Genomic DNA, 25,475 nt, shown 5'->3' with positions numbered 1-25,475 from the left:
GCGCCGGTCAGATTGGTGGCTTAGTTTAGGCTTACGGGCATACAGAAGGAGACTTAACCTTCACGGAGGCTCAAATCTGTTCTGTGCCGCAGGTCAGTACTTGTGTCTTTTAATCCATTTATATGTTTGACTTTCAACAGTTAAACGGGTTATTTATTTGGGAGTCGACTAGTTGTCTAAATGATATGGTTTCTGGCGGGTATTTTGTGGAAAGCTTTATGCTAACTCATGCTAACTCATGCTAATGCTAGCGGACTAATGTTTGTGTGTAAAGCGAACTGAAACAACTGAAAGGCTGAATTCATGTGGAATCCCTTTCACTATACACGTATTGAAACTGTTTTCATATCAACTTCTTTCATTTTGGTCAATATTTGCTCCCGAATCGACATTTTTTGTGCCAAAACCGGAAACCCTCTATATGGCAGTGTGATTTTAATGAGTAAGTAATGGCTGCCTAAGTGTGAGGCTAGGTGAAGAGACAAAGGGAATTACGCTTTTTCATTTGTTTTCTAGTTAAAGTGCAGACGTAGTTCTGTCAAAAGTTATTAATTTATAAGAACAATGAAAGCAGTTAAAATATAAAATTCATTAAGAAATAAAGAACAGCTCATCTGTGTGCAGAATAAAATTGCAAAAACTGTTAGATGAGCTACAAGGAAATTCATATTTTGCGATTATAAGACTTAAAATAAAAGAGGGACATGGTATTTGAGATGTTTACTGGAATTCAATGTAACCTGCTACTAAAGCCAAAAGACTGTGATCTGAGGACTATTGCAGCTATCCAGTGATACCTGAAATATGATTTGTGAAATATGTTCAGTTAGGTATGTTTGAGTTAAAATGCTATCAGAAGCTCAACATGTCTTCTCTGTTCTGTGTCGCAGCATCACACGTAGAGAGTACGACTATCAATTACCCTCACACCATCAAAGGTTGACAAGTAATAAATACAGTAACTGTAGCATCTCTTTAACTCGGTGGCTTAATGTTTCTCTGAGAGGTGGTGTCAGGTGTTTGCTGGATTGTGTTGGACTTTCAGGTAGTGTTGATCGTGTGCAGATCATTTTTTTAAGCCTGCGTCTTCATCTTATGTTCCTGGTGGACCTACTTCAATCCCAAACCTCACCAGGCGCTGTTAAGGTCGAGTTCAGGAACTTAAAACTCGGGAAAAACATCCAAAACCTAAAAAAAAGAAAACTTTCGGAGCTTTCAGAGCTATTGATCAAAACCTTTTTTTTTTTTTTTCATAAAATAATTTACACTGACACAAAGTGGCTTATAATCTGTTAATCCTTTTAGAAAACTAATTTGGGAGCACACCACAGAGGATAGTTTGGCCCCTAAAAAAACAACCCCAGAGGTTTAGAGGTGGTGGCCTCCAGGTTCTGCTCTCAACATGCAAACTGTGTTATCAAGCTCACCTTGCCTGCATGTGTTTCCTGCATTCATGTGGCGTGATTTGACTGTGAGTGCTCTTGCGCATGCTTGTGTGTGTGTGTGTGTGTGTGTGTGTGGGGGGTTGTCATTATATACCAAAAGTCCCACGTGTGTGTGTGTTTTAAGTGTTTTTTTTGGAGAGGTGGGGTGGTTGAAGGGGAGGTGCGCTTGCACATAAAACACTGAGGTTGGAAACATTCTGATGTCAACAGTGAAGCAAGAAATAGAAAACACATTTAAATCTTTGGCACCGTGAGGATAGTGATCGGGAGCCAGCCGAAATCACCACACTGAGCCCCAGCATCGCGTGTGACAGGGTGCATTGTGGGATAGCTCTTGATCCTGTGCTGAAAAAAATAAAAGCAATTCAGAGAGGTAAGATCCCTTCTGAGGAGTCGGTGCAGGTTGTACCTATTAGGGCAGCTTAGTAACTCAAGAACCTGCAATTTAGGAGCAAAAGAAGAGGAGGGAGGATTGGGAGAGGGGAAAAGACTAATGCTGTAACCCAGAGCACTCCAAAAAGACTGCTTTGAGGATTGGACTGGATGACAGAAAGGCTTGTCATCGGAGAGCTGGTAATGATGTCCTCCACGCCAAATATCATCATGGACAAAATGAGGAGGAGAGATGATTGGGTCGGACTTGGAGTAAAGAACAAATTCAGTTGTGACGAAGTTGTTACATTTGGCAGCATGAAGTTGAATAATTGAAAGTTTTTTAGGAGGTTTTACCTGCAGGAAATAAGCAAAAGAGGGCAAGTGGTACCAACCTTCTGTACTTCCTTCCCTCGCTTTTTCATTTTTTCCTGGTTGGCACCAGAAACAAAACCCAGGAAACTGTATCCTATCACTTAAATGGTTAAGTATTTTATGAGTAAAATGCTTCCAAATGCCTCCCAAAAAAACCCTCCAGACCACACCAAAGACAAAATGAGGTAATATTACGTTTCTGAAAAGTCCCCAGTATGATACCCCAACTCTGCAGTAATTGCATCAGAAAAATGGTGCTGGAGTCTCTCTGTTACATGTCAGGCCATTTGACTTGGCAAAACGCTGCTCTCATTAGGAGAGTGGGAGAGTGAAGCTCTCAAATGTTTCCCAGCTGAAGCTATGTGTACATTCAGGGGAGAGTACAACATGACGATGGTACGGGATCATCGAAAATGATCCATACGCAGGGTTCCTATATGTTCTGAAAAAGTAGAGAATTTGATTCAAGTGTTTTCCAGGTTTGGATAAGAATAGATAGAACAAGATGGAGTATGGAAAATATTCCCAGTTCCAGGCTGTCGGTCCATTCAGTTGTCCATCCATCTATCACTCTTGAATTTCTTTGATTGTTTCCAACCACCTTGTGCACGGTCCAAAATGAACACTTTATGCAGGGGGAGAAAACCAATAAATAACGTACTGAAGCAGATGGAATGGTCCAGTTTGGATGTAATCCGGCCCACATCCTTCACAGCCAGGGATTTGTAAAAGAGTTGATGTGCAAGGAGCGGACACATTTAAATATGGACACCGTAGGAAATTATTGGGGGCTTATCAGGCATTTGCAGACGTATCTGACAGCAAACTACAACTGTGAGTGAAGGTCATCAGACACAGAGGATACCTTATTGGGTCTGCATCAGGCCGTTAGCAGCAGATGAACACTCTTCTTTCAGTCTGGAGTCTTTGATTTCCAGATGAAAAACACAATTACTCTGTAAAGAGGACTTTTGATCACTAAACAACACTGTAGTCATTTTTTCTTCTTAGCCCAGATAAGGGTTGTTCTACACAAGGAATGAAACAGTTGTAGCCCATGTCCTGGATACCTGTATGTGTAGTGAAAGCACCGACTCCAGCCACATCTCTAGAAGCTCCTCAAAAAGCTTGGAAAGGCTTTGCGTTACTATCAATTCGCGGCTGACGTTATCCCTGTGGCTTGTGCTTCTTTTTGTGCCACACTTTTTTCTTCCACTAAACTTCCACTATTATTTTGGCTGCATGGTCCTGTAAACAGCTAGCTTCAATCATAATGACCTTTTGTGGCTTTTGTGTTTAGTCTTGCATGAAACAATCCACTGTCGCCATGTGTTTACTCAGAAGGTGGTGTTGTTGCAAAGTTGATGACTTGGTGCGATTGGCTGGACAACACTTTGTAACCAGTTAACGGCTTTTTTAGCAGTGACATCATGTGGTTTAACCTGCTTTTGGAGGCTGTCAATGACTGTTGGACCGGCACCAGTGTTCCCTACAATTGTATACACCATAACATGACCACAACATAACAATTAAGTATTTTTTTTTAAAATCCTTCTTCAAATGGGTCTCTTTATAATAATCAAATTTTTTGGGAAACCAAATTTTGGGTTTTCCTTTCGTTGCTTCACAATAAAATGTACAAATGTTCTCTTTGTGCCTTATTTCCTAACAGTTTTTTCCTTCCACCCAACTTTCCAATAAAATGAGTGTTGTTTTAATGATCTAAATGACTGAAAAAAAGAACTTTTCAATGATATCTAATTAGATGCCCCTGTTTTTGAATAAATATTGGAACATATGCTCGGTCAGATTTTCCCTTTGTGATGTTAAAATCTGAAATAATTTAACGCGTTATTCACTGTAAATGGCCTTTATATCATTAAAGGGTTGATGTCGTTGTCTAGGTCTTTTGATAGAAACGGAGATCTGAGTTTACGTGGAAGAATTTAAACCCAGAAAAAAAAAAAACTTACTTTGAATTTGCATCAGAGCACAAAGTGGACCCTCGAGTTGTGTTGTTTTATTTATTTTTGTTCGTTTTTTTTGGGGGGGGTGCTTAAAGCTTGAAGGCCCACCTCGTAGGTTTTTAAAATCTTTTGACACGCAGCAAAACAAGCTAATAAAAACAGAAACCCATCTTCTAGATTTAGACGTCCCAGAAGAAAATTGACGGTACGATCGTCGTACAGGACAGACCCATGGGAGCGGAGCTGATGCACAAATCACAGACGTCCGCCGCACGCCGTCAGGCCACATAGGTGGCATCAGTGATGAACACTCCCCTCTGAAGCTGCAGCGTTATCATAAATAAAATGGAGCACAAACAGCAGCCTTTGCACATTAATGGAAGTTGTCAACATGAAAGAAGTGTTATTGAGCTCCGCTGCGCCCCCTCCTCTCTTTCTCTTTGCTGATGCATTGCCAAATACTTATCCCCTCTCTGGTGAGCGTTTAGCGTTAACTCGCAGCAGCTCCTGGGAATCGCACGGGGCGTAATGAAATTACCTCGGCACAAACAAATAGGGTCAAACTCTCAAGGAGACGAGCATTTAGGGCCCCTTTCTGCTAATTACAGTGGATCTCTAAAGTGTGCACACACTTGTCAAAGTGTCGGGGTTTTGTGATGTAAAATTTCCGTTTGCAAAGTTTCTCCACCTTTTAATGGGACCAAATTTAGGTGAAAAACAGGAGATCTGTTGGGGTGGGAGTGTAAAACCCGAGAGATGGGCTTTAATAGGCGGATCTCAGGGTGAACTTGTTTGGACGGCCAAACCTGAACATGTTGGCAGATGTTTTGTTATGTCCTCCACTTGTACCACAGAATAGCTGGTTTGAAGGGTCTTCTTGGACCTCTTTCAATTTTGGACCAGACTCAGAAGCAGCTTCAGTCTTCTTCTTCCTGAAGGCCTCAGACAGATCATTGGATCTCACCACGGTGTTCTCACTCACTTGAACAGTCAGGAGCACCAAACTAGATATGAGGTTTAAACAGAACAAACCTCCTTCGACATGCTGAGTAATAATGCCCTCATCATTGGCCCCTGCTGTGATACGTCTGTGTGTGATTTACGCTATTTTATGCTTTTCTTGTTGTAGAGCTGAAGATGAAGAGGGGATTTATTTTTAAGCATCACAGTGAGTCCACACATACATCCAAAACAAGAAAAGAATGACTTCACCTGAATAAAATCATAGTTTTGGAGTCCAGAGCTGAACGTGACAGGACATCTGTGGGGTCACCTGAAGAGGCCTGTGGACAAGAGATGTTCTCATAGTTTTGGAGAAATGTTTTGACACTCTTCTCCCAAAAAGTTTAGTTTGTTTCAGCTAAACGTACAAGTTATTTGTCACAATAAAGGTCAAAGAAACATGACTTAGGTTCACACTTTTGGGATCTTTCTGGGATCTGCAGGACGCCACCATGTCCAACACGGAGTAAACGCACCACCAGGGGAAGAAATGAAAAAATCATCCCAAAGAAAATAGGATCACAGTAAAAACCTTTAATGCTTGGCTGATCTGCAGCTGATAACTAGACAGATTTCATGCCGATTTGTGGAAATCTAGACATGAAAGTTCAGCTACATGGTTTTCTACCTGTAGAGAGAGAAGAGACGAGTGTGAGAACAGACAATAATCCCCTCCGGCTGCAGAGCTGGCCTTCATCTTAATGACATTCCTTTACCATAACAATGCTATCAGATGCGTTTTCTGCAATTCGTCTCACCTGTGTTATCGCTGCCAGCAGAGCAAGAGATGCCATTACCTGCACGGCCGTGACGGAGCGTTTTGTAATTACAGAAGGCGCTCGGGTGATAATTACTTCAGTTTACTGAATTATGAAGGTTGGGATGGAGGGTGGGGGGTATAAAGGCCCTGAGCATAGACAAATATTCTTCTGGAGGCTGAAGAGCTGAGAGACTGTTCCCTGGCAGCAGCATTATCACATACACTCATCTGCCAGAGACTGTTGACAGAAAATATGCCCTATCAGCAGAAATAACCACTTTTTCCCCTGCAGCCCCCCACCCCCACCCACCTCTCTGCTTCAACAGTCTGACGAAAGACAAAAGCTCCCTAGTGAGAAATATCAATAAATCAGAAAAAAACGAGCGGAGACCACCTATCTCGCCTGGTGTTTTCTTGTTTCCTCCGGCTTTTGTTGGCCACCTACTCCGGCGTTGGCGGCGACAGCTACACGCTCGCTAATCTCCCTTTCACCGCACCCGGCGTCGAGCAAATGGAGGCCGGATTATGTCCGAGAACGTGCTCATAAATTTGGGATTTAGTCGGAGGTAAATTGGGATTGACGGAGGAAGGCCCTCATGTTTGGTAATCCCTCTACACTGAAGAGGCTGCTCGTGTGGTGAACATCCAAGAAGCAGGATCGAGGTGCTTATCTCAAGAACTGAGGGGAAGCCTTATTTGTTGTAGATTTTTAGCACTGATTTACATCCTACTGCATGTTTTTCAAACAAAATCCAAGTATTGTTGCTTTTTTTCATCTTTTTGGGGGAAAATCCAACATTTTATTTAAATTGACATATCTGTGCTCTTAAAAAGCTGCTGGAACAGCAGCTTTTTAAGAGCACAGATAGAAAATGCAAAGGAGAATGTGTCTGAAAAGTCCATGTTCTTTGCACACTTTACTTGGAAAAATTAGATTTTTTGCTTATTTATTCCCCTTTATTAAATACCACAGGTGCTTTATAAACATTGAAAGAATGTATGTGAAAAAAAACTTTAGGGTATTTATTTTACATAAATCTTGAAGCATAATTGGCCAGTTATTTGAAATGATTTGGCTTTTGAATCATTCTCCTGGTAGAATAGTTGGGAAATGGCCTTAAAACCTTTCCCAGATTGATGCTTAGCTACAGTTACCTCTATAAGGTCCTTGCTGTTCTCTTTTCACCCTGGCATTCCTCAAACTCTCACAGTAGTTTCAAATCTGTTGGACTAAACTACAATTGAGACCTCTGGAGTCAAATCTACAGTTTTAGCATTTCATTTTCTTACTAGTGACTCTTTATACAAGTCTTGCCTTTATAAGAGGCAAAAATCATCAGCAGATAAGTCTTTTTCTAGTTATTTTAAACAGTTCAGCTCTAGAGAATACAAATGATTAAGGACATGGCAAGTGTTTTGAGTAAGAAGTACCACTTCTGGTACCAGCTTTGTCTGTAAACTAAGAGCTAGAAGTGAACTTTAACGTAAAACATAACCCTTTGTTTACTAAAACAAGGTGGGAAATATCCAACCTTCAACCCAAGCACTTTCTCTGAGGATTACACGCTCTCAGGTCGGAGTTAATTTGCTTGGTCATTTACTCGGAACATTTACTCGGATTTAAATACTTTGTTCCATTAGTGATGATGGATGTTCAGATAGTTTTTGAAATGACCTTTTAACCCTCAACAGATTGATGGGCAGCAACAGTTTGCTTCTATAGGGTCATTGATGATACCTTTCCATCTTGGCAGTGGGTTAACGCACAGCTGCATGCTCCAGAGCAGAAAACATAGCATTTATAATCTCTGGATTCAGAACCTAAAGAATTAACACTTTGGCAGATCAGTCCAATCATACAGTCTTCATTCTACCGTGTCTTTAAACAAGCGGAAAAGAGTTATCACATGAGTCATTGTTAGGTTATTTTAAATGACCATAGAGAATAAAACAGATAAATAAATGGAAATGGTTTTAAAAAGGCTGCTGTCACAACATCTTTGGAAAATAAGACACAACTTGGTTCACTTGTGCATCGCCGGATACATCCAACCTTTAACCCAAGCAGTTCCTCTAGCACTCCAATGTCTGAGCACTACACGCTCTGACGGTTAGCACCGGTCTTAAATTATGGACTTCAAATAGTTTGGGACAAAGATTTGTGGAGTCATTTCTAGCTTGATAGGCAGCAGATGGTTCTCAAAGATCATTACTGTTGTCATTCCGTCTTGGTATTGTGTTAGTAATAGTTGCTTCTATTGGGTCATTGCTGTTACCTTTTTGTCTTGGTGGTTTGTTAATACACACTTGTATATTCCAGACCAATAGACAAACAAAAATTGAGCCCTGTTGTACATTCTTTTCCAATTACTGCAGATATTAATGTAATCAATTTCTTTAATTTGTAGAAGATGTCAAACCTTAGTTCTCTGTCTTGCATGTGGACAGAGTGGACAGATTGGTCGTCCTTGTTATCCCCTCCTGAGCCCAGCTCAGAGGCAGAGTTCATCCTCCAGATTGCAGGTTTTCCTCAAGGCTTTCGGCCTCCTGGATCAGAATGAGCCATGCTTCCTGTTAGAAACATCTCAGGGATTCAAACTGGCAACCGGCCAACTGTGCAGCCTGTTTCCCTCTCCCTGCTGCTGCTAACAGGTATTGACAGAGCTGATTGGACAGATCATCAACGAGAGGGCTTTGTTCCTGTTGTTGTGCTGCTTGGTTTACACCTCAGGATTCCCATTCCTCAGATTAAGATCCCTCCACTGCCGTTGGGAATTTCCAGAAGACAAAATAACCTCCACCTAACAAAATAAAACCCTCTCCTTCCAACAACACCAAACGCCACAGAGAAGAAAAGAACACGGACTAACTGGCAGTGAAGGCAATTTGTCGCTGGAGCTTGCTCCCCCTTCACTTCAGCACCATCCAGATTTCCCATAAGGAATATGCTCCGGTGTAATTCATCACCGGGCCCATACGGCAAACCGCTCGTTGTGGCGGTGAAATATGAGTCAGTGAGGAGAGGCATTTTCGCACGGTGGCTCCGCTGAATGGGGTATTATTTTGGCAAGCTCCCACTGGATACTCCAACACCTTTTTTGTCCTCCTGCCTTCGCAACATGCTGTTCATCAAATGTCTCCAGACACGGGAGGTGCACAATAAACATCACCCGGCGAATTACAAGCTTTGATTTCCGGCGCATTACTGTGTCCCATAAAGAATAAAAAAAAAAAACGCAGGGAGAAAAGCACAGCACTCCATCTTGTTATAATAACATGCCTGTTTATGAAGATGGAGGATGACAAGAGCGTACCTGCCCGCGAGCGTGGGGCTGAGTGATAGTATTCATGCTCAGAAAGAGGAGTGGAGGTTGAATGGTTTAAACTCTACTAATTAGCTGCGTCATCTAGAAAACTACAACTAATATTTTAACTCTTTAAACAAAACAAAAAAACATATCCAGCTATAAAACGATGAGCCAGCATAGCTCCATCAGAGGAAGCTTTACTTTGTTGAATTTACTTTATTTGGTTAAGCATCGTAGTTGCAGTTTTGAAGATGTTTGTTTCAAGGGAAATTCATGCAAAATGATGCTGAGCACCAAATGTCATATCAGGGTTCTGTGTTACTACCTACATTGTACTAAATATTATTTTTCTAAACTTAAAAAGAAAAGGTCAAAAGCTGCTTTGAAACTAGTAGTCATCTTTCAGATTTGCATGATCTCAACTCTGACGAGCTTAAAGAACAGTCAGGGCGAATTACAACTATACGTTAAAACTGAAAAACACATAACAAAAACTCAATATAAGATTTGAAATAAGCGCATTAAACCCAAGAAGGGCTGTCAGTTTTTACAGTGTATTATAACCCTCTGTTTTTTATAAAAGCACCATTTGACAAAAGCTACCTCCTGTTTACGATCATGTTTTCCTTTGGAGATCAATTCCTCAGGTATAAAATGGAGTTTGAATATGTCTGCTGTTCAAAGTATTTTTTTCAATCCGTTTCATTTCAGTAACTACTAATTTTAAAAGTTTCTTCAAAGAGTTGTTGTAGATGGTGATCTCCTGTAGCGGTCAGTAGAACAATTGTTTAGCACTTTAAGCTGGACCTAATCATTGTAGTTTGGTTCAGGTTGGCTGACCTAAGATCAGTTTAACTCAGCTTAGTTTGGTTTGCCTTGTCTTAATTTAGCTTCGCAAAGCTTGGTAGATGCTGCGTTCCCTTAACCTTGGAAGTCGGAGTTTACGTCATCTCAGAGTTGTAGCGTTCCCGTTTTTCCTTCTTGTTTTCTTTCGTATCAATAAACCCTTTCATGACGATAAACCCTGTTCTACGTGGTGTTTCGTGCATATAAACAGCGTTGAAACATCTCGTCTTGTACACACTGAAAAGTAGTAGGTATGATTTATGCAACCATAAATAATAAAGACCTGCTAAAAACAGTTAATGTAAGAATGTAAGATGCGAGTAGCAGCCATCTTGAATGTCAGAGTCGGGCATGGTCGTTTTTCCCTGAGTTTCTGACTTGTAATTCCGACTTTTGCGGGCGTTCCAGTTGACATTTCTTACTTGGAGGTCGGAAATTCCAACTTCTGAGTACATATCGAATGCAACGTTAGATTAGTTTACCTAAACCTATTTTTATCTTGGATTGGTTTGGCTTAGTTTTGGCTAACTTAGCTTAGCAACCCTTGGTTCAGTTAGACCTACTTAAGCTTAATTTATGTTTGCCCTATTACTTAGTTAAGTTGAGCTGTATCAAATGTTTGGCTGTTTTAGCTCTTCACTGTTGATTCCCAGATCTTCTAGCTGAATTCGGGGACACAGGGATTGGTCCATCTTTCATGTTCCAGGGACTGTTAACCTACTTTAGACATATTTTATGTGCGGCGTTGCTTTTCCATGTTCTCTACGTGTTCACTTTAGTCTTTTTTTAATTGCTAGAACTGGACAGAAAAGGTGGAAAATAAGTAACGAAAAACCTTTGAATCTCTGGAGAACCTTAAATGAAGAAGTAGTTAAATGATTACAGGAACGTCTAGCTGCTTAAAATCCAATCAGAATGAATTGATGGTTTAGATGAATACTTCTGCATAGGTTGATTTATTTTTAAAACTGACTCCATTTACAAAGATATCCTTTAGCCGAGCATCAATGGCTTCTGAAAGACTTTAGAAATCCACATGTGCTACTACATCCAAGATCACCACAATTATCACTTCTAATGCAAAATTTAACACTTTACAGTGCACTTAAAAAGACAGACTTGCACAAGAATTTTAAAAATACTTTGGCGGACAAAATCGTCCAGAAAGTTAACAGTCACTGTTTGGAATAAAATGGGCTGTGATCAGTGATTGGATGAAGAATCAAAGCTTTAACCGATTAGATGAATAAAACTCTGAATGACCTTCCTCTGTTTGCATTGTCCTTGTTACGTTGTGGACAGACACTAAAAGCCTGGCCTGCTGGGCCTTGAAAGATAAAGAGTGAAACATCATGTTTCTCAGAAAAGGCTTTTTGTATTTTATTTGCAAAGAATAAGAGGATGTCAGAGTTCTCATGCAGTTCTGGTTGGAGCCACTTGTTTTGGGAATCTCATAGACAGAATCATAGAGCATATCTATTTAGTATCAATATCACCAAAAATAAATTGCATCCATACTACTTCCTGGGAGCAGGTGTCCTTTCTTCCACGCCTGCCCTCTTGACTTCATCAGAGGGAATTAAAATCAAGCACCTTCCTGTGATGAGAAGCTAGTACAGTGTCAGCACCCTCTCTTCCTCTGCTGAGCCTTTTTCTTCTTAACGGTGCGAAGTTTAGAGGGTGGCAGTGAGCAAAGGGGGGCATTTAATGCACAGTAAAGAGCTAAAGCACTTCAAGCCTTTAAATCCCGACAGGAGGAGCGAAAGTCGGATAGAGTGAGCTGCAGAGCCAGGGGAGACTCTCTTCTCCCAGTGGGAGATGACAAATGCCATATGTCCTGAGCACAGCGCTTGTGTTAATCCTCTGCAGGTCCCGGCAGGCCCACATCCGACTCTGCGACCTCTGTACCCCGCCTTCACTCTCTCTACTTCCACCACTGATCAGTCGAAAAGAAAGTCTGCCGTCAGACACAAGCAAAAAAAAAAAAAAAAAAAGTTTTGGTTAAATGAATGAGACAATGAGTTTTTTTTTTTTATTATCTTGAACCTTAATCTTTGTTTTTAATTAATGGAGCCAACAGTTTGTCCTGAAGATTCTCTGTCTTCTTATTTATTTGAATTAACACAACCGTTGGGTCTTATTTTGTTTTTATGGGACATACGTTTTTATGTTCTTGACCTGCTGCCTTTAAATTTAGATCTTTTCGTCTTCTTAAATTTTTACGACCTATTTTCAAGTTCAATTTTTTATCAAAGGTTTCAATTTAGGTGCAAATGCTAAAAGAGGTAATTGCATTAGTAAGAAGCTTCACTTTGGCTTTCAAAGATACTTTAGTGTTGAAACTGCTCTAAGAGCCACAAGTGACTTGACCAATTTATAAATTGTTTAGACTTGTCAAAATAAATTACTTACGTTTGGGGAAAAATATGGTTGATCAATGTTAATGTGTTAAATTTGGCCTCCAGATAACCAAGTACGTGACTTGACATAATAACCTACAGCGATGCGTTGTTGTGCATCAGTACTCGGACTTGGATCAGATGAGAGAATGTTTATTTTAGTCTTAAGAGACTTGAGACCTGAATGACTTGACGCTCAATGATGTGGCACGTTTGGGGTGGTACCTGAGATTTACATGGATTTGACTTGGACATGCCTCTCAAAGATGTGAGACTTGGGATAAAACACCTGAGAGTCTGGAACATGGACTGTGGGTAGAAGACTTGACACTTGTCTCAGACTTGGGGTATGAAATTTGTTATTGGACTCTGACTTGCTACTGAAATACTGGTAAATTGGCTTGGAGCAAAAGACTTGAGACTTTACTTTGACTTGCCCTTTAAAGACTTGACCTAGAAATGTCCCTTAAACACATTTGACTTGACTTGGAAGAAATGACTTGTAAACAGCTCTGTTCATGAAAACAATGCATCTGTTTTATCTTAAGAATAAACCGTAATAGATTTGAAGGCTTTTTTCCTGTTTGTTTGGATGTATTCATGGTTTGCAGCCATTAATCGATTTCTTTACAAAATGATGGCGTTGGAAAACCATGCAGCCATTGTGTCAACTTTGGGCCACTTTACCAAAACCTGGCCTCATCGCACCAAAAAAATGTGACCCCAAATACTATCAAGTGTTTATATTGCTGTCCAGAGGTTCTGATGCATGTTCTGTCTGGTGATTTCTTGGTAATTTAGGTACTCATCGCTGGTTTTAGATGTGCACCAAACTATAGCAGAGAAATTGTTTGATTCCACTTATTCATTTGAGCTTCTTATGTTCTTCCTGATTCGTGTGGCAGTATTTTATCGCTCTAGGTTGGCCAGTGACGTCAGCGTACCTTAAATGATTTCATGTTCAGCTGGTTCAGCCTTTGTTTCTGAAGGAATACAGCTTGTTTCTATGATCTGAATGATTTATTCTGATGTTCTTTAGGGTTTAGGCTCTGCAGATGTGGTGATATGTAGCAAAAACAATGGCTTCCTGGAAGGTGGGAGATCCATCTTATTGCTGTAATCCTTGGAAAGGGATCAGTGGTGTTGAGTATACACGACCTGACGAGGTCGTTGAGCATGTAATCCAAACTGCCTCCCTGTGCCAGCGTCATATCTTTGTTCCTCTGTATGCGTATTACTGTCATCACCTTCCAGCGATCTACAACAGTTTGCTTCTCCAGCATGCAACATCACCTGAAGAGGTTTTAAACGGGCCCACCGCTTAGTTAGAATAAACTCCAGATCTCCAGAGTCGGACCCGACGGACAGATTGATGACTCCGGCGTGTCTGGGCTCTTTTGGATACTTTTGCCCCTCCCGTTGCAGTCATTACAAACCTTGAGCGGCACCCTCTCTGAAACCTGGAGGCTGTTCAGCTGTAATGATGCGGTTAAGGAATGAGCTTTCCTCACTCACCAGCTGAATCAGCTCCTTACCTCCATCAGCGGACCGACTCTGTTTGTAGCAGCTCTGATGAGGCCCGATGCCGCAGTCGTGATCACGTTGGATAAACTGAATTAGTGACTTCATTTCGCTGCTTTTCCATCTGCGATTTTACAGTTTGTTACTGGGCTAAATTAACAAACCTAATGGAAATTTACTCCAATGCAGGTGAGACGACTGAAAAGGGGTCATATTTTACTTTTTCAGGCATGACAGCGTCTCCTTTGTGAAACCTGAAAGGTATAAATACAAAATGAGGTGAGAAATTTGTAATTAATCCGCTCTGGGTGACACCGGCGAGGCGTTACCCAGCTCCGTTTGTCTGGGCAACATTAAGGGGCTAATTTTGAAAATCTAGCGTGCAGTCAATTTCCCAGGATGCCTGGAGGTGCGAGGGGCGGTGGAGGGGGGTGAGGGGTTGAAAGGTAGGGGATGACAGGAGCAGGAGGGGCTAATTTCACCCACCTTATTTACCTCTATGCATCATCCAGCTGCTCTCTCGCCTGACGCCAGTGACGGTGGGATTGAAATTAGTCCAACTGCGACTGGCGTTGGGGGAATTTATGACGCTGCGCTGGTATTTGTTTGCTCGGTGTGTGTGTGCAAGAATGCAGGGAAAACCTGGAGAAATACATCTTTTTAATAACAGTCAGTGAGGTTAATGCAGCTTACCTTGGAGTGCCGACAGCGGCAGCAGGAGGAGGAGGAGGGTTGTTTGACAGACGATGCACAGGCGCCTTTAAAGCGGAGTTTACCTTCACAGGAGTCAGGCATCGGAGTCTGAGCTCAGAAGAGGAGGCATAAGGGGTGAGGAAAAAAGGAAAAAGAGTCCTAATACTATTGTGTGCCTATAACCATCTGTCACAGCTAGCCTGGAGATGAGACTGAGATTAGGAGGAATAAACGTCGAGGCCTATAGAGCATCGGTAAAGCCTTCAGGGCAACAAGAACAAAAACACGCAAAAAAAAAAAGAGGTGGATAAACGAGCCAAAAACTAAAACTCGTGGGGGACGTTCTGATTCTGAGGCGGTCATGGATTACAGATCGTCACCCGACACGGGCGAAAAATGACGGGTAATATCCCAGCAACACTTGGAGGGGTCTCGATGATGATGTCGGCAGCGGTGATGATGATAGTTTCAGCAATGATGACGGTAATGACGGCCTTCGCATGGTTTCTTCAAACAGAAATGGAAAGGCAGTGGTTGGAAGGGAAGAGTGGGGGTTTGAGAGGAAATAGTGTCTTCTTCTTCTCCCTCCTTCTCCAGCCCTCCTTCCTCCCTCCCCCCAACATGCTGAGGGCTTAAGGAAAGGCATTTGGTGGCTCCTGAGGCACCCACGGATCTCCCCTCCTCAAATTTACCGTGAAGGTTCTTAGAGTCCCCATTCAGGCAGGATATTCTCGTTTATTGCTTTTAGAAGACAAACCTCACAAAAGTACAGTGTCATTGCTTCTGGACAGCAGAGCCCTGGAAGAATACAGAAAAGTCCTTCTCATTTCTCCTCCTCCTCCCACGAACCTGCGTACAATGTGACACAAAGCTGTGAAGGTGTCCTAAGGTGCTTTACATCCATCTGAATCTAGGTGCCTACGATGACTCCTGTGAGGAACCTTTAATGCAGCTTAATAATAATATATTCTTTGCTAATTCTTTAGTATGATAACTCTGAACCATAAAGGGTTTTAAAAGGTGTACAAATTAAATTAAACATCATAACATTTTCATGTTCATTAGTTTTTCAGGTTTGTTGAAGCTCTTCAGTTTGTTTATTTAGACTTCAGCTGCTTTTTCAATTCTTTTTAAATATTTATTGTTTGTGCATTTTCCTGCTCATCTGTATTTATTCAGTCCATCCTAAAGCCCCTCTGAACTAAAAAGCAGCTGACTGTATTATAAATGCCAAAAATGAATAAAAAGCGAGCTTTCATTCCAAAGAGCTCCTAGCTGAAAGTAAAATATCCAAATCCCTTGGTTTAGCTCTGTTTGACTTTCTGTTTTTATATCAGTTTAATACATCTTACCTTAACTAAGTTTAAGTTACCTTTGGGTAATTTTAGCTTTGTTTAGTCCAGCTTAGATTAGTTTATTTAAGCTTGGTTTAGTTCATCACCTTATTGTTTCCTGGCATAGCTTCAGTTGTCGTAAATAAACTAGGTTTAAATCATTTTTACTTGGTTTTGTTTCTTTTTCTTTAGATTAGCTGACTTTAGCTTACAAATCCTTCCTCATAGCTAAGTTAGGCTTGTCTAAACTTAGTTTAGTTAAACTTAGTCAGCTTAGAATTTATTTAGGTGTGATTTTGACTAGTTGAGATGATCTCAGTCTGGTTTAATTTACTTTAGCATAGTTCAGTTGATGGTACCTGCTCAGCTTTAAGAGGCCAACAGAAGAACAACATCATCTGTAAACACTGAGAGTGGACCCAGACGTTTCCAAACCAGACAGCCTCATCTTGAGGAAGACACCCTTGAGGTCTTGTCCAGGAACACCAGACAGCTGACAGTGCCTTCATTCCTAAGTGAATTTACAAACACATCTCCTGACCCTCTATTCAAAGCGTGCCGGGAACGGGACACACAGACTGAAAGGGAATCTGTGGAAGATTTTGGAGAATTAAAAGGTAATGGGTAAGACCAGGAAATCTGAAAAGGGCATACTTACAGTATCCTAAAGAAATATTTTAGCAAATCCATGAGATGCTTCAGTGGTTTGTTGAGGTAACTCCTGGTTTGGCAGATTAGTTGAGCTTGAAAGCGACCGGTCTAAGAGGAGCTGTTTTATGAAATAGTACTGGCTCTTTGGGATTTTCTGAAGGTAGGTTGTACTCGTCTGTCCTTGAGGATAATGTCAGTCTGTCTGCAACTGTCTGTTTGACCCAGATGAGGCTTGGATAAGGCCAACCAACCTGACTCTGACCCTCAAAGAGATGATGCATCCAGTCCTGTGGCTTCGGTTGAGTCAGATCTACGTCCACATCCTGCAGGCTGGAGGAGTAGGAAACTTTCAAGTAAAACATGCAACAATATGCATCAGACAGACATCGCTGATGTTCAGTCAGTGCCTGTATGTCAGGTGTTTGATTTACAACACTTTCTGTTCCTTATTCTTTGTTTTCATAAGGTGGTTTTAGGGATTTCTTTCTCTTCTAAGACTGAAAACTTGAATCTTTTTGAGCATCTAACCTTTGTGCTTACGACAGCAGCATTTTCTATTTGCAAGCGTGCGCGCATCAGTGTGTGCCCTTCCCGCTGCCCTTGTCATACTGGTCCCAGTGCTGCAGGGCTGGATGCTGGTTGGACAGCTCGGGTCAAGGTTTCCCCTCCCCATCATCTGACCAACGGGGCTGTCAAGGCAACAACCGGACCGTTGGCCGAGTCTGCAGGCTCCTCGTTTGTGCACACATAAATTGACTGACACACACATTGGGGTCTCCACCCTGCTGCAGACTGACAGTGAGGTTTATTGCTGCTAATACTCCCAGCTGTAAAGGGAGAGCAGCAGCATCCTAATGGGAAATGGACTCATTTCCTGACGAGATGACGGTGCAGCACACACCCAAATTTGGTCAGCGGGGGCGGTTGATCTGACCAGATTCCTCCCTGTTGAATTTAGTGATAATTCTCCAGTTTGTAAAAGTCTCTCCAGGTATTTCTTTCTGGTTTCTGGTTTTCTTCCACCTTTATAGCTTTTTTTTTTTTTCTCCACATATGCTGTAAACATTTGAACTAGGAATTTTATTTGTCAGGGATGAGAATATTTAGAAGTTTTGGGATTTATGCTGGCCTGCAAATGTTTTTAGCCTTTTGTGACATTAGATCCACAAATGTTTAAGTGTTTGGTTTATTTTTAATGCACAATGCAGTGCATAGTTGTGAGGTGGAAGAAAATGAGACATGATTTCATTTTTTTATAGATATAGAGATGCAAATTGTGGTTTAGCCCTAGTCAGTAGATTATCAGTCGGCCTTTCACAACAAGACTGAACATTCTGCTGGTTCTTCTTAGCAAAATAGACTTAGGCTCAGTCAAATTGGACGGAGAGCATCTCTGATCATCAGGTTTCAATATTTGCAACATATTCCCAAGACTGGACTTTGACTTGGCCATTGTAATCCATGAATATGCTTTAATCTGAACCCCCAAATATTGTTGCTCTGGTTGTATGTTTAGGGTAGTTGTGCTGTTTAAAGGAGACTCTCCACCCCAGTCTCAAGTCTTCTGCATCCCCAAAGCATGATGGTGCCACTACTGTGTTCTCAGTCTGCTGCTTTGTCTGCATTTTGGTCTCATCTGACCAGAGCAGCTTCTTTCACATTTTTCTTCCAGTAATCACTTTGTGGAGTACATGATCAATAGCCCCTGTCAGCAGATTCCTCCTACCTGAGTTGTGGCTCTCTGCAGCTCCTCCAGAGTTACCTTGTTTTGTATCCTCACCCTGCTTGAAAATTCTCCACAACCTTCTCCCTGACCTGTCTGCAGTATTTCTTGGTCTTCATCATGTCGTTTGTTCATGATGGAGATTAGATTACATGGAGTTGGTGACGTTGCACTACTCTGAGTTGGTGTATCACATAAGATCCCAATAAATACGTGACAAATACTCCTTTTGGAAGGCACTGCGGAGACACAAAGTTGTGTAAATTTCATTCAAAGGTCTCATATTTCCTTTCTTTTATCTTTCTGTATTCAGTCACGTGAGAGTAGCAGCATCTGAACGAATCTCTTGCTATTTTGGACTTTTCTTCATTAAAGCCATTAGCTTTTCATGAAGCAGCAGCGCGTCGTCCTCGTACTAATTAGGTGTCTATATTTCTATATCTCGTTATTGGATTTATTTTATATTGTGCTTAATAGTAAATAGTGTTTGAATTTTAAAACCCACCTCTTGGGGAGTGACATAAAGGAGAATTTTTAATCAGGGTTTCTGTAAATGAAAGGACCCGGTTTGCAGGTTTTTTTTTTTCTTTTTCTTTTTTTACGAATGTGTCTTAATGAGTTTGCAGGTTTCTTAAGCAGATACACACTCTGATTATATTTTGATATATTTTTGTGCACGCTGCGTCTCCTCCCCTCTCTGGTCGCAGCAGGAGACGGTCCAAAAAAATGAGATCGGGGTGAAGGGGAGGGGTGGGCGAGAATCATCCTCACCGCCATCATGAGGAGAAAACGAGGGGGACCGAAGAAGCAGCAGAAACCTTGTTGTTTTATTTTATTTTTAAAATCATTTCTTCCTGAGGCCCTGGTGATGAGGCGTGCTAATGTCTACCTGCTGACGGGCGAGGGACTCCTGCGTCTCCTGCGTTTCAGCCTGGCTTGACAATTAAGACCTGGGCGACTGTAGCCAGGGGTTAATACCGCTCATTAAAAGAACTAGGTCATTAGCGAAGAATCAAGGCTCTTACGGCAGCAGGGGATGTGGGGTGGGGTGATGGAGAGGAGCAGGAGGAGGGAGGAGGTGGCAGCGGCGGTGTACTAAACTCTGCATCTCGGTGAACATGCAGCCCCTTACATTAATTAACCTCCCTTTTCCTTGTTGGGGAGGTGGGTGTGTGTACGTGGAAAAAAATCCACTGTTATCATATATGCACATGGCTGTATACCAATTAACTGCAGCGAAGAAGAAAGCTAGTTTCCAGTCCTCCCTGTGGTCGCCCCACACTCCTGCGTGAGCCCGAGTTACATTATTTCAGAAGGATGAGGGTTGGGAGGGGCTGCGGGGGGGGGGGTCTAATGTCTGCATGATGAGTAAAAAGGGTATTAAAATAAAGGAGGGGAATCATGGCAGAAATCAGCCTTTGCTTTACCACAGGGGAGAGGAAGCAAATAAAAGCCGCGGAAATGAAAATAAATAAGCTTTGCTAATACCTCACCTTAAGGAGCGAGATGTACCCAGCTGAACCGCCGCCGTCTGCCGCTAATTTGTTTGTGGACTTTGTTATTAAAGCTCTACAGACGCTGTTTGACCTTCAGGAAAGGAGAGCTGGTGTTAAAGAGAGACGGGGGGGGGGGGGGGGGGGGGGGGGGGGGGGGGGGGGTTGAGGGATCAGTTTTGGAGTTACAGAAATGTCAGGTGTAAACGCTGCTTTAAGTTATTAGTCTGCTGATTGGTGACAGGAAGTAACATAATGCAAGAAGTTTCATTGTTTCACCCGTCTGATAAAGACACCATAACAGTTTCTATAAACTGGGACCAAACCTTTACATAAATAATGTGAATTACAGGCTGGATTCTGCTTTACTGGTTGTTTGAGGAACAGAAGCTTCCATATGCTGGTTAGGATCCACCGCTGAAGTTAACAGGTGAGTCTGTATGAAGACAATTATCTGAAAGCTGCAAAATGCAAAGAAAATGGGCTGCATACCACAGTGCTGGGAAAAGGTTTTACCCCCTACAGGGTTTTTTCACATCTAAATGTTTCAGATCAAACTAATTTTAATATCAGATAAGATGTAAACACAAAAACAAGTTCTTAAATAATTGTTTCAGTTATTAAGGGAAATAAAAGTGTCCAACCTCTGCCCTTTTCAAAACAGGTAAAAGTCATTGACATCCATCGGTCTGGTAAAAGCTTACTAAACCATTTGTAATGGTTTGGGTCTCCAGAGAACCACAGTGAGAACCATTATCCACAAATGGAGACAACATGGAACAGGGGTTACATTCCCAGGAATGGCCAACCAACTAAAATTACTCCAAGAACTCATCACCGACTCATCCAGGAGGTCACAGAACCCAGAAAATCTACAGTTGTACAAGTTTTAGAAGTCTGGACTGTTTTCCTCATGCGTTTAGTCCAGTTTGTAATCTTTGCTTTTCCCAAAATCTTAAGTCCCCCCTCCCCTTAACTAAATCGTTTTTATCACTGCTCTAGCTGTTTTTGACTCAAATGCGTGATTTAAATGTAGAAATAGTTGCATCTTAAACATAAGGATGTAATTTAACGATTGTATTCTTCCTGCCGCTCACCACTGATGGCCTCTTGTTCTGCCTGTACTTTTGTTTTCGTTACCCTGATCTGGCTTGTCTGCAGACCTGAAGACGTTAACTTCATATCTTTGCTCCCGTCGGGCGGGAAATGTCAAACATTATCTGGGTTCTGGATGAAAACGACGAGCGTTTGTCCAGTGATGAGGGAAAGCCAGGAGACCTGCTGCGTGGAGTCTTTGAAGACGAGACACAAAGGTCTTCAGATAGAGCAGCCTCGGAAATATTCTCCGGAGGGTTTTTACTTTGAAGTTTAATTTGGGAGAAGAAGGTGGGATGATTTTTCAAAAGGTAGACAGCTCCATTTGTACAACTCTTAATATCAGGCAGCTTTGATAGGTAGATCTTCTTCATTTTCTACAATAAAGTGTGAAAGAGGAATTCAAGAGGGGTTAAATTAGCCTTAATATCAGGCCCGTGTGACAGTGTTTTTATCTGCTAATTTCTCAAGCATCGTAATGAGACGGTACCGAGCGATGGAGCGATTTGAATTTAAATGATATAATACTTGAGATAGCCCTAATTCACCCATACATATTTAATCTGACATATTATCTCGCTCCTGCAATGACCAGATCCGATATGACAGCTCGGCCGCAGGAAGAAACGAGGCGCGCCGCCATACGACGGAGCGGGAGGAGAAAGAAAAGGTGGTGGAGAATCGGCTCGGTGCAATCAGAGCCACTTTAGAGCACCGAGTGGGTCCGTCGTCTCGGTGAGGAAGAGAGAAAAACCGACGGTGATCCAGTGGAGAGAACACGTGACGCACGCTGGAACACAAGAGCAACAGCTCGGAGCAAGAAGTGACTACCTCAGTCAGATGTGTCACACACGGTCACATCTGGGTCCTCCTTAAAGTGTCGAACTGTCCTCTGTGTCCTTGTTTACATGCATCTCAGATGCTCGTTTCCCACCATGCTGGTGTACATATTATTCCTCATAGTTGGCTTTCAGTTTTTAAATATTTTAAAGTAAAAGGTTTGTGCTCCTTTACAGGTTTCTGAGTAAAAACAAAGATCTCCTTTCAAATGATTTCATTTATTAAGGAACCAATTCTATTCAAACCAACCTGGCCTTATATGGAAAAGTAATGACCCCCTGAACCTAATAACTAGTTGTTCCACCCTTGGAAACAACAGCTGCCTTCAAGGGTTTTTGATGAGTCTTTAACATCACTGTGGAGGCATTTGGACCTACTCGGCTGTGCAGATTTCGTTTCGCCACATTGAATAGTTTTCCAGCATAATGGCCTATTTAAGGCCATGCCACAGCATCTCAAGTTCTGATTTAGGTTCAGGCTTTGGCTAGACCGCTCCAAACCCTTCATTTAGCTTCTTAGGCCCTTCAAATGGGGTCTTGCAGGTGTGTTTGGGATTATAAGGCTAGAGAGCAGAATCCCTGGTTCTTTCACCAACAGTAAGGTCTTGAAGCAACAAAGCAGCCCCAGACATCACACTGCCACCACCATGTTGTACTTTTGGTATTGCGTTCTGTTTCTGAAATGCTGCGTTTTACAGCTGATGTTACAGAGCACCCACCTTCCATAATGCTTAGAGTACACAGAAGATTTTTTCCAGTAGTGTTGGGGCCCATCAAGATGTTGTACTAAGTGAGGTCCACAGGGCTTTAGAAGAAAAATGACCTGACAGTTGTCCAGTAAACAGTTACTAACAACCTCAACAAGAATGATAAACAACGAAACATTATTGCTAAAGCAGTTGACTGTTAACAGAGTTGTGTCCAAGGTTATTAAAGAAAAGTTTAGTGGAAGGAAAAAGTATGGTTCTTTTCAGAAAAAAAATACTTTGCATTTCCTTAGAAAACCAAGCTCCCAGAGTGTGGAGGAAGATTGCGAAGACACAGAACCCAAGCTGTTAGAGGCCCAAAGTGAAATTTTCACAGTGTGTGCCACAAGTGCTGGTGTTGCTTTATAGTGTTTTATCAAAACCAAAGTCAGCACAACAGGAAACATTAGAACTCTGTTTGCTCCCCTGCCAAAGTTACAAATTTATGACCATGGTTTCCCAGGCAAACTGTTCTTACCTAAACTGCTGAGAAGCTGTGGAGGATTTTCAGGTCACTATCAAAACAACCTGGGCTTCCAGAACACCTCAGCAGAACCGCAAGCTCCTCGCCTCCATGCCACATGGGCATAATGTTCAGTAGGTCCACATTTGACACCTAAAAATTAGTTTCTTTTGCAATATTCTTATATTCTGAAAAACTGAATTATTGGTTTTTAGTTTGGAATGAACACTGGACAGAAAATAAGTAGAAAATATGGAATAGAAAAGGCAGCCAAAGTCCAAAGAAACACCTCAAAGCCTAAAGCCGTTGAGCCAAATCACTTTAAAAGATGAGAAAATAAAAATAAACAGCTTCATGCTTCTCAATCAATGAAGGCTTGAACTTTGCTGCTGATGTCACTTAATTCTCACTTCATTTTCATTTATATGTAGAGTATGATCCTTACAGACAGCAAGTTATCTTCAACATAAAGGGCATCCTCTTTACCCTGCAGCTTTGTCCAGTTAACTAATGTGCAGATTTGCTGTTTTTGACAGAGAGTTGAGCGTCTCTCACCTAGAACATCATACCTCCTGTGTAGGCCATAAGAACCCAACTGTTTCTGTGTGAGGGCATAACTGCAGCTATAGGAGGGTTAGAAATAAGGGATTTGCTCAATTAACCAATATAGCCCAGCTGAGGCCCGCACCTGTGCACATTGGAGTCCTGTTTATTTTCTCTGCCGTAAACATGGCCGATTGCAGCCACCAAAAGCTGGTGCGTCTCCTACCTGGTGTAAGGCAGGGAACGTCTCACACAGCCACATTGTGCTTAATTGCTCTTTGGGTGTTAATGTGCACTTGTGTTTGGAGTGTTTAATTTTCGCCCGCCTGATGTAACGACGAGCGGATCGCACTGTCCCGGTTTCTAACAGTTGGACGTAATCACAGATGTGGTGGAAAAGCGGCTCCTGCTGTTTGCAGTATGAGACGGTGGCTTAAATGACCTGTTTAAATGCAGCGGTGTGTTTACCAGCAGGACGTAAAACTGCTGGAATGATCCGTCTTTGTCTCTTAATGGTAGGTACTTTTGCTTAAAAAGTAACCTGCACTGCATTGGACCACCTTTCTTGTTTCCTTAATATCTCTCTTCCAATGAAAACAGGTGAGCCTGGATACCAATTAAACTGCATTTACATTAGAATCAAGGAGCCAGCAGGAGATACTCCAGAGTCTCTGGACTGAAAGTAAAGTTCCTTCTCTACATAGAAGGAATCTGTTTAGAAGGTGTTTGGGGCTAGAGAGGAACAGCTCTGGATTGAGTGATTTAGCTTTGGAGGAAAAGCTGGGAGGATGATTTTTGCTCATCCTACTATGATGTACGGTAGCCCAGTTTCTGCTCTTCTTATGCATTTCAACCTTCAAATCAAGAAGTTAAAGACTCCTTTGTGGACAAGACTGAGATGTTGGGAAAGACACTTTAAGGAAATAGAAATGTATTCTCTTCCGAATATTTCTCTTTTTAATGCGTTCTAATTGAAGCATCGTTTAATCTACTTAGTTTGGTTTAAGGTGAGTTTCAAGAAATAATCGAGTGACATTAGATCTCCCATTAAGGCCTACTACTACTTCTTCACATTCATCTGTTGTTTCTCTCTGTTGATGCTCTACAGTATGTTACCCGCTCAGATGGTGGAGCGCATTAATCTTCCTGTGCTGCGTTGTTGGGATCTGCTCCCCAACAAACAAAACAGACAATTTCAACTGGCAACATTGCCCCAAGACGGAGGGGGGAAAAATTGCTGAGCAGATGTCGGTTGTTGTGTTCATCTCTGCGGTTTTCCTTCACCCGTGCGTGAATCTTCTATCAAAGAAGGCTTATCCGAATAAAGTGCTTAAAAGCTTTTCTGACGCCTGGTGATGCGAGCGCTCGTTGGCTTGATCTGCAGACTAAACAAATCATAATGATGCAAGCTTGTGTAAAGATGCACGCAGCAGTCGAACAACAAATGGCCCTCTCTCTATGTTTTTATTATGTTTTCTCCTTTTCTTTTCATCGTGCTTTTTCATCTCTTTCCTTTGCTGCACTGGATCCGACTTTGTGTTTGTTCCTGCAGAGGTGCAGAGGAACACCACGGTTTTTAAATTCATGCAGGAAAACGGAGAGGAACGTGTCATCCGCCGCCTTGCCCCGCAAATTTCCCTCAGGACGGCAGAGACATAATCAAAAATATTCAAATACTCTCCAGTCAGTGTGAGGAGGAACAACAATCCTGCTGCAAAAGGTGTTTTTTCCAGCTTAATAATAAGCCGAGCTCCGCTCCGAGGCGGTGGCATTAAGTTTTTAACACTGTTTTGTAACAAGGTTGAATTTGGGGAGAAAGTTTGGAGCTGTACTCCTAAGACCTGCCGGTCTCTTCAATGCTGAGAAGGAGCGTCGGGGCGTCTCGTCTGAAGTCGCGACT

At 41.9% G+C, this 25,475-nt stretch overlaps 1 long non-coding RNA gene across 1 annotated transcript; it reads left to right on the top strand.

Annotated features, from left to right (window-relative positions):
- On the top strand, nucleotides 1–22,507 carry LOC124861548. Its single transcript, XR_007036664.1, has 3 exons — nucleotides 1–92; nucleotides 20,242–20,319; nucleotides 21,580–22,507. It is a non-coding gene; the product is annotated as an uncharacterized LOC124861548 (long non-coding RNA).
- The last annotated feature ends 2,968 nt before the right edge of the window (nucleotides 22,508–25,475 follow it).

Source organism: Girardinichthys multiradiatus, chromosome 24 (assembly GCF_021462225.1).
Source record: "Girardinichthys multiradiatus isolate DD_20200921_A chromosome 24, DD_fGirMul_XY1, whole genome shotgun sequence".
Taxonomy (NCBI): domain Eukaryota; kingdom Metazoa; phylum Chordata; class Actinopteri; order Cyprinodontiformes; family Goodeidae; genus Girardinichthys; species Girardinichthys multiradiatus.
Note: the sequence above shows the minus strand (reverse complement) of the source record. Positions and strands in the feature narration are given on the sequence as shown.